The sequence below is a fragment of the Coregonus clupeaformis genome, unplaced genomic scaffold (assembly GCF_020615455.1).
Source record: "Coregonus clupeaformis isolate EN_2021a unplaced genomic scaffold, ASM2061545v1 scaf0029, whole genome shotgun sequence".
In the NCBI taxonomy this organism is placed as follows: domain Eukaryota; kingdom Metazoa; phylum Chordata; class Actinopteri; order Salmoniformes; family Salmonidae; genus Coregonus; species Coregonus clupeaformis.
In genome coordinates this window covers 1,035,001-1,044,691 of record NW_025533484.1, presented here as the reverse complement: position 1 = coordinate 1,044,691, position 9,691 = coordinate 1,035,001, and the positions used below count along the sequence as shown (strand labels likewise).

At 46.3% G+C, this 9,691-nt stretch overlaps 1 long non-coding RNA gene across 1 annotated transcript; it reads left to right on the top strand.

Moving 5' to 3' along the window:
* The first annotated feature begins 629 nt into the window (after positions 1-629).
* On the top strand, positions 630-1,461 carry LOC121568363. Its single transcript, XR_006001238.1, has 4 exons — positions 630-733; positions 832-916; positions 1,006-1,140; positions 1,251-1,461. It is a non-coding gene; the product is annotated as an uncharacterized LOC121568363 (long non-coding RNA).
* The last annotated feature ends 8,230 nt before the right edge of the window (positions 1,462-9,691 follow it).

Below are 9,691 nucleotides of genomic sequence, written 5' to 3'. Positions count from 1 at the left end.
ACGATGGTCTTTTGGGAGGATTCATAATTTTTTATTACTTACAGACAAGAAGGGCTGAGGTCAAAATGACAGCTGTGTTGGTAGTTCACAACGTCCCCCTAGCCTTTGCGGACCACCTGGGGCCTCTCCTAAAAGAATGTTTCGGAGATTCGAAGACAGCGCAGGAGTACAGGTGTGCCAGGACTAAGTCATCCTGCATTACCAATGAAGCACTCGCACCATATTTCACACAGGAGCTTGTGAAGGAGATGAAAAAAGGCCCTGTATACCCGTGTTACGGATGGGTCGAATGACACTGGTATTTCACAAACTATTTGAGATTTTTCCCCTCTGCGAAACATGTGCTTTGTGTATTTTTAAACATCTAATAACATGAACATCTGTATGATTCGAACTTGTCATTATAAGAGTGGAAAAGATGAACCCGCTTACTGTCCGGGTCTTCATGGGCAGCAAAGTTGTCCACCAGTTCTTAAATATGTGCACAACAAGTGGGAACAGATGTGGGACAGCAAGTGAGATCTTCACCAAAATGAACTCCACCATAGAGGAGCATGGCATCCCTTGGGAGAACTGCATTGGTCTCTCAGTTTACAATGCAGCTGTGAACATTGGACCACGTGATTCCATTGCCTCTAGGGTGCTCCAGAAGCATCCCAACACCTATATTCATGGTTGTCCTTGTCATGTGGCACATAACACCGCCAAAGCTGCAGGAGTGGGATTTTTTAAAGTGAGTTAAGGCCTGATTTATCTTTACATGTAACTTTTTATTTGTATCCTAATTACGTGCATTGACTGAATGTGTTATGATTGATTTATGCATTGCAGGTGTCCGGTTTTGATTTGGAGGATATGGTAGTGGACATCGGTTACTGGTTCAAGGGTAGCACAAATCGGAAAGGATACCTGACAGGTATGCATGTTTGATACTATTAAGTGTAATACTGAAATGCTGAGCTGTAGAAAATACAGTATACGATATGGATTTAATGTCTAAAACAGAGTTTTGTGAGCTCCATGAAGCGGAGTACATGGAGGTCCTCCTGCATATCTCGGTCCGTTGGCTAAGCCTTGAACGTTGTGTGACCAGGATCCTGAGGCTGTATGAACCTCTGGCCAGCTACTACAAATCTGCTAGTATGGTCATCAATTTTCAATTTCATTATGCAGCAACTACATGGATTGTTAGTCACATACTTGTATTAATGACAACCTCTTGTTTTGTGTTATTTATCGATTGATTCAAGATGAAAATCAGGCCAGGTTCAAGAGACTTGTGCAGACATTCACTGACCCCATGACAGAAGTGTACCTGCTGTTCTTCCAAGCCACCGTACCAACTTTCACTTCTTTCAACTTGCTGCTTCAGAGAGAGCAGTCATCAATATTTTTGTTACATGATGAGGTGGGATTGGATTTTGCTGTTTTTTTCCATTCTGTGTTTCTTGCTGATATCTGCAGGGATCCTCTAAAACAGGTTTCATCTACTATATTATAGCTATGTTCCAAGTTTATGGTTCCAGCAGCTCTGCAGTGCCATGAGGAGCCTTGTGAAATTGCCTTTAAAGAAAAGGCAAACCATTTACCAGGTTAGTATTTGACTATTATTATGATCAAACACTGTGATATGTGATATTTAGCCTTGTACCTTATACCGATATGCTGTATCTGTGACAGGAAAAAAGTTGAACATTGGGTTCACAACCAGGGCTAAATTTAACAGATTACTCGACGAGGGTGACATCACACCACAGCAGGTGGATTCATTCCATGAAGCTGTGTTGTGTTTCCTGACAAGTGCTGTGGACTATGCACTTAAGAAGCTGCCACTGGAAGAGCCACTGATCAAGCACGCACAATTTGTAGATGTACGGCAGAGGGCTGAAAGTGACATTGAAGATGTCCTGTACTTTGTTGAAAGGTTAGTTTTTTTTCTCTAATTATTGTCTATCATCTTAGCTAAAATAACCTGTGTTTTATGATGAGGTGTGTTCACTCCTAAACTGCACATGAGATATTCTTATGTGGCTTCTCCTCAAAGATGTGTATGAACTGCTGCTGGTTGATGACTATATACCTAAAACGTAACAACTTGTAACTCTACTTTCATAAATAGGTTTCCCCATCTCCTCCCATACCATGGGCCAGAGGAGCATGACCTTCTGGGTGAGGAGTTTCTAAATTATCAGACCATGCCAATGATATCCCTGCAGGACTAAACTGAAATGGAAAGCTTCTGGGCTGAAATGGCAACCCGGAAGCATAAGGTAAACATTTTTTCATTTTTTGTCTTTCCCTTTGGCAGGTGTGGCTTGGCTACATCTGTTGCTTAAAATTGTTGCATGCATATATGTGTCATGCATGTTGCAAATTATGCATGTTTTTATCTGAACTTTGTTAATGGATCAACCTACAGTATACTTACAGTATTAATCAATCAAAAATCAAGGTATGTTTTTCCATTGTGTTTTGGTGCATTTTCCATAGTTGACAGGAGCCAAAGTATTCGAGAGGCTTGCTGCCGTCGCCAAGCTTGTCCTGGTGTTGCCCCATGCAAACGCAGATGCTGAGAGGGTGTTTTCAGTTGTGGGACTGAACAAAACCAAGAGAAGAAACAGCCTAGCATTGGATGGCACCCTGTCCTCAATAATGACCATAAAGATGGCCAATCTGGAGCCCTGCTTCAAATGGGAGCCCCCCTCCAATATCATCAAGGCCTCCAAGAAGGCCACAGGCCAGTATAACCATGCCGACAGATCATAGACAAGAGGCTCATTTGAGATGAGCCAGGTCTGCGCAGAATCGGTCACCGGCGATCACCGCCCAATGCATGCTGGTTAGATTTGTGTCCGACTTGATCCCGACTTTCTCTGACGTCATGCACACGTGGGCAACGAAAACCTCATGAGATCAAGGCGGCCGCAGTTCTGAGACGCAGGCAGTGCAATTGCTTTTCACCGACTGCAGGACCCAGGCGGACCCAGGACAAAATCTCACTCCAAGGTTTTTTGAAAAGTTGGCAGGTATGCATTAATGACACATTAAGAGTACACCAAAGCAGTACTGTACTTCAGATGGTAGAAAATAAAGAACAGTTAATGCATTTACATAAACAATAGATATTTTAGAAATACAAGTGACTTTACTTAAAAGACAGTCACCTTATTGGAGGGCGCTGCCAATGAACTGCCCGATCCTCAAACCAGCAAAGCCTCTCCAAGCAAACCAACTGAAAACAAAATGATATTACTGTAGTGGTTTTACGTAATGAACATATTGAATATTGTCAAAGATGAATAAACTCACTGATGGTCAAACTCAACACATATCATTCAGAACAAATCGACCACAACCCAAACATTTTACATTTTAGTCATTTAGCAGACGCTCTTATCCAGAGCGACTTACAGTTAGTGAGTGCATACATTTTTCATACTGGCCCCCCGTGGGAATCGGACCCACAACCCTGGCGTTGCAAGCGCCATGCTCTACCAACTGAGCTACAGGAAGCCTGTATTTTAAGACAGCATGGTCACTAAATGGTTTCACAGACCTCAACCAACAGCAGCACACAGCCTATCAACAGACAGGAGCTTCCCAGGTACAAAGCCCTCATCTGAACATGAACAAGGGGTTATTCTATACAGTCCTGTATGTCCTCCCCTAATAAGGACAGTCCTGTATGTCCTCCCCTAATAAGGGTGCACAGTGGGTTCCATGTGTTTGATTCCATTCCATTAGCTCTGTTCTAGCCATTACCATGAGCTCCCCTCCCCCCAGCAGTCACCTGTGGTTTGACTGAACCGTTAGCATTTCACAGCCATTAGCTGCCAATATCAACTAAACTAAAACAATGGTGATGGAGGCCTCTTCTTATCCTCTTCTATAAGATTAAAGTCTTAGTGATGGAGGCCTCTTCTTATCCTCTTCTATAAGATTAAAGTCTTAGTGATGGAGGCCTCTTCTTATCCTCTTCTATAAGAGTAAAGTCTTGGTGATGGAGGCCTCTTCTTATCCTCTTCTATAAGAGTAAAGTCTTGGTGATGGAGGCCTTTTCTTATGCTTCGAAGCACCTCTCACTCACATGGCTCTCCATCACATGATCAGGTCTTTCTCACAGGCTACAAGTGAAGACAGACACACAGGGGATGCAACTGTATGCATCCTTCTCCAATTCCGAGGTGCAAATTGAAGATATTGGAAGAACTGTCCACATTTACTTTTCGTCAGCCAATAAGATGAGCAGGCCTTACAAACAGAAAAAGCACTAGCCTATGTCAATCTACTATGCCCCATAGTACAAAAGTCAACCTATTATATTCTGTGGAGAAATAAATATTCCAAACATAGTCTGGGACAGTTGTGGGATATGATAGATCCCAAATTAATACAACCACTAGCATTAAAAAACATTTTTTACGCAATGAGGCTGATGCAACAGCTTAAAATGTTGATAAACTATTAGGCTATTTCTTCACATTAAAAGCGCAGCAATGCGCACACGGCAGTAGGCTATAAGCGCCAATGTTCCATTAGCGGAAAACACCATATTCAAAAGTGACCACAAATGCAATTATGCATGTAATGCTTTTATAATAAAGGTGCACTTTTATGTTGACAATTATCTTCCCCAAACTTGAAACTCACCCGCTGCTTATGTATGCCAGTTAGGCTCTACACCCCTTTTTAAGCCGATTAATGTGCTTAATTTTAAGAAGTTATTTGGCCACTATAGTTGTGATACAAACCTTATTAAAACATATAGGCCTATGGGCTAGGCTACGTGAGGTGTGCGACTATGATTCGAAAAAGTCGCAAAAAATAGGCATTGTTTCTTGCCTTATGCTGGGCATCATTCACAAGTGATAATATACAATTCACAAGTGATAGGCTTATATTGTCACCCATCAGACTATTCTTGATTTAATCTTGTCTTTACATATACAAAATAATATACAGTATGTGTGAATTTTTATTTATTTATCATGCACCTGTATCGAAACAGTGGCAGTGGAAAAAATGCATGTCATCTATGCACTTAATTAGCGAATGGAGGACGGTTTTCCTGTTGTAAATTTTCATACCAGCCAGGAAGGCTATACTCATGTTGAAAAGAGAAGCAATGTGCTTAATATTAGGAAAGTTGAGAAATAAATATAGCAGGCCTAGCCTATAGAAAGCTGATGATATCCTCTTCTTAAGAGAGACCATCAATACGCTGTTTTCTCACATAATTGCATAGCCTATAGAAATGTTGCGCAACATGAGCTCATGGGCTCTCACGAAGTGTTTGATTTTCAATTACATTTGCATTGATGTCAGAGTGATTAACTGGCAGTTTCCTTTTGGCTTTACCAGTATAAATCATCAACAAATCATCAGACAACCAATATTACACACCCAGAGAGTGGCTTTGCTCTACTCAGACACCCTTTAGATCAACCATACTCTATACAAAGCCGACCAAGTCTCAATTCAAGACGAGAGTCTCATGTCAACAACTATCAACCATTCCCTGTCATGAGTCTCATGTCAACAACTGTCAACCATTCCCTGTCATGAGTCTCATGTCAACAACTGTCAACCATTCCCTGTCATGAGTCTCATGTCAACAACTGTCAACCATTCCCTGTCATGAGTCTCATGTCAACAACTGTCAGCCATTCCCTGTCATGAGTCTCATGTCAACAACTGTCAGCCATTCCCTGTCATGAGTCTCATGTCAACAACTGTCAGCCATTCCCTGTCATGAGTCTCATGTCAACAACCGTCAGCCATTCCCTGTCATGAGTCTCATGTCAACAACTGTCAGCCATTCCCTGTCATGAGTCTCATGTCAACAACTGTCAGCCATTCCCTGTCATGAGTCTCATGTCAACAACTGTCAGCCATTCCCTGTCATGAGTCTCATGTCAACAACTGTCAGCCATTCCCTGTCATGTATCATCTCCATTATAACTGAATGTGGAAGTACTCTTAAACTGAACTGCATCTCTGCCCCCTTGTGACAGGCTAGGAACCAACGTTTTGGTCGGTGTTTCCCTGTGCACCCTTATTAGGGGAGGACATTCAGGACTGTATAGAATAACCCCTTGTTCATGTTCAGATGAGGGCTTTGTACCTGGGAAGCTCCTGTCTGTTGATAGGCTGTGTGCTGCTGTTAGTTGAGGTCTGTGAAACCATTTAGTGACCATGCTGTCTTAAAATGTTTGGGTTGTGGTCGATTTGTTCTGAATGATATGTGTTGAGTTTGACCATGAGTGAGTTTATTCATCTTTGACAATATTCAATATGTTCATTATGTAAAACCACTGCAGTAATATCATTTTGTTTTCAGTCGGTTTGCTTGGAGAGGCTTTGCTGGTTTGAAGCAAAGCAACATATCTAATAAGTCATTGTTAATGTGTGTTATTTATCTCTGTCAAACAAGGAAACCTAATCATCTAAGCTTTAATAAACTTTGATTATTCTTTGCATCTGCCTCTGTACTGTTTCCATTAATGGGTCTAACGTTTAGATGCTACAATTGTAATAATTGTATATTGTTGTTAAGGTGTTGTGTGGTCTGTTGCATTGCTCAGGACTGTTGACCCAACTCAGAAGGTGGCCTGTCACCAACCTGTGTGTCTTATGTTAAATAGTTGGCAGGTGTTACTATAATATACTGCAGTAAAGTCCACAAAAACACTACAGTTAGTACTTTAGTCTACTAAAGTCATGTCTGCGAAAACACTACCCCTCTCTCCCTCCTAATTGGGCATTCAGACCATCTCTTCAATGTTTACAGAGAGAGAGGGGGATGGTAAGAGAGAGGGGGATGGTAAGAGAAAGTAAGAGAGGAGAGGGAGGGAGAGGGAGAAGGTAAGAGAGGGGAGGGAGGGAGAGGGAGAAGGTAAGAGAGGGGAGGGAGAGAGAGGGAGAAAGTAAGAGAGGAGAGGGAGGGAGAAGGTAAGAGAGGGGAAGGAGGGAGAAGGTAAGAGAGGGGAGGGAGGGAGAGGGAGAAGGCAAGAGAGGGGAGGGAGGGAGAGGGAGAAGGCAAGAGAGGGGAGGGAGAAGTTAAGAGAGGGGAGGGAGAGGAGGAAGAAAGAAGCTAAGAGAGGAGAAAGAGGGAGAAGAGAGAAAGTAAGAGAGGTGAGGGAGGGAGTGAGGGAGAGGAGCGGGAGGGAGGGAGAATAGAGAAGGTAAGAGAGAGGAGAGGGAGGGAGAAGAGAGAAAGTAAGAGAGAGAGAGGGAGAAGAGAGAAGGTAAGAGAGGTGAGGGAAGGAGAAGAGAGAAGGTAAGCGAGAGGAGAGAGAGGGAAAAGAGAGAAAGTAAGAGAGAGGAGAGGGAGGGAGTGAGGGAGAGGAGAGAAGGTAAGGGAGAGGAGAGGGAGGGAGGGAGAAGAGAGAAGTTAAGAGAGAGGAGAGGGGGAGAAGAGAGAAGGTAAGAGAGAGGAGAGGGAGGAGGGAGGGAGGGAGGGAGGGAGGGGGGGGAGGGAGGGAGAGGAGAGGAGAGGAGAGGAGAGGAGAGGAGAGGAGAGGAGAGGAGAGGGAGGGAGAAGAGAGAAGGTAAGAGAGAGGAGAGGGAGGGAGAAGAGAGAAGGTAAGAGAGAGGAGAGGGAGGGAGAAGGTAAGAGAGAGGGGAAGGAGAAGGTAAGAGAGGGGAGAGAGGGAGAAGGTAAGAGGGGTGAGGGAGAGGGAGAAGGTAAGAGAGGGGAGGGAGGGAGAGGGAGAAGGCAAGAGAGGGGATGGAGAGGGAGAGGGAGAAGGTAAGAGAGGGGAGGGAGGGAGGGAGAAGGTAAGAGAGAGGGGAAGGAGAAGGTAAGAGGGGAGAGAGGGAGAAGGTAAGAGGGTGAGGGAGAGGGAGAAGGTAAGACAAGGGGGGGAGGGAGAGGGAGAAGGTTAGAGACAGGAGAGGGAGGGAGTGAGGGAGAGGAGAGAAGGTAAGGGAGAGGAGAGGGAGGGAGGGAGGGAGAAGAGAGAAGGTAAGAGAGAGGAGGGGAGGGAAGAGAGAAGGTAAGAGAGGGGAGGGAGGGAGGGAGGGAGGGAGGGAGGAGGGAGGGAGGGAGAGGGAGAGGAGAGGAGAGGAGAGAGAGAGGAGAGGAGAGGAGAGGAGAGGAGAGGAGAGGGAGAGGAGAGAAGGTAAGAGAGAGGAGAGGGAGGGAGAAGAGAGAAGGTAAGAGAGAGGAGAGGGAGGGAGGGAGGGAGGGAGGGAGGGAGGGAGGAGGAGGGAGGAGGGAGGGAGGGAGGGAGGGAGGGAGGGAGGAGGGAGGAGGGAGGAGGGAGGGAGGGAGGGAGGGAGAGAGAAGGTAAGGGAGGGAGAGGAGGGAGAAGAGAGAAGGTAAGGGAGAGAGGGAGGGAGAGAGAAGGTAAGGGAGAGGAGAGGGAGGAGAGGGAGGAGGGAGAGAGAGAGGAGAGAGAGAAGGTAAGAGAGGAGAGGGAGGGAGGGAGAGGGAGAAGGTAAGAGAGGGAGAGGAGAGGTAAGAGAGGGGAGGGAGGGAGAGGGAGAAGGTAAGAGAGGGAGGAGGAGAAGGTAAGAGAGGGGAGGGAGAAGGTAAGAGAGGGAGGGAGGGAGGGAGGAGGAGGGAGAAGGTAAGAGATGGGAGGGAGGGAGGGAGGGAGGAGGGAGGGAGGGAGGGAGGGAGGAGGGAGGGAGGGAGGGAGGGAGGGAGGGAGGGAGGAGGGAGGGAGGGAGGGAGGGAGAAGGTAAGAGATGGGAGGGAAGGAGAACGTAAGAGAGGGAGGGAGGGAGGGAGAAAGTTGGGGAGGGAGAGTGAGAAGATAAGAGAGGGGAGGGAGGAAGAGGGAGAAGGTAAGAGAGGAGAGGGAGGGAGAGGAAGAAGGTAAGAGAGGGGAGGGAAGGAGAGGAAGAAGGTAAGAGAGGGGAGGGAGGGAGAAGGTAAGAGAGGAGAGGGAGGGAGAGGAAGAAGGTAAGAGAGGAGATGGAGAGGGAGGGAGGGAGAAAGTAAGAGAGGATAGGGAGCGGGATAAGAGAGAAGGTGAGAGAGAGGAGAGGGAGGGAAAATAGGGAAGGTAAGAGAGAGGAGAGAGAGGGAGAAGAGAGAAGGTAAGAGAGAGGAGAGAGAGGGAGAAGAGAGAATGTAAGAGAGAGGAGAGGGAGGGAGGGAACATAGGGAAGGTAAGAGAGAGGAGAGAGAGGGAGGGAGAAGAGAGAAGATAAGAGAGAGGAGAGGGAGGGAGGGAGAAGAGAGAAGGTAAGAGAGAGGAGTGGGAGGGAAAATAGGGAAGGTAAGAGAGAGGAGAGAGAGGGAGAAGAGAGAAGGTAAGAGAGAGGAGAGGGAGGGAGGGAGAAGAGAAATGGTAAGAGACAGGAGAGGGAGTGAGGGAGGAAGAGGGAGAAGGTAAGAGAGGGGAGGGAAGGAGAATGTAAGAGAGGGGAGGGAGGGAGAAAGTAAGAGAGGGGAGGGAGAGGGAGAAGGTAAGAGAGGAGAGGGATGGAGGGGAAGAAGGTAAGAGAGGGGAGAGAGGGAGAGGAAGAAGGTAAGAGAGTGGAGGGAGGAAGGGAGAAGTTAAGAGAGGAGAGGGAGAAGGTAAGAGAGGGGAGAGAGAGGGAGAAGATGGAAGCTAAGAGAGAGGAAAAAGAGGGAGAAGAGAGAAGGTAAGGGAGAGGAGAGGGAGGGAGGGAGAAGAGAGAAGGTTAGAGAGAGGAGAAGGACGGAGGGAGGGAGAAGAGAGAAGGAAGGCATCTC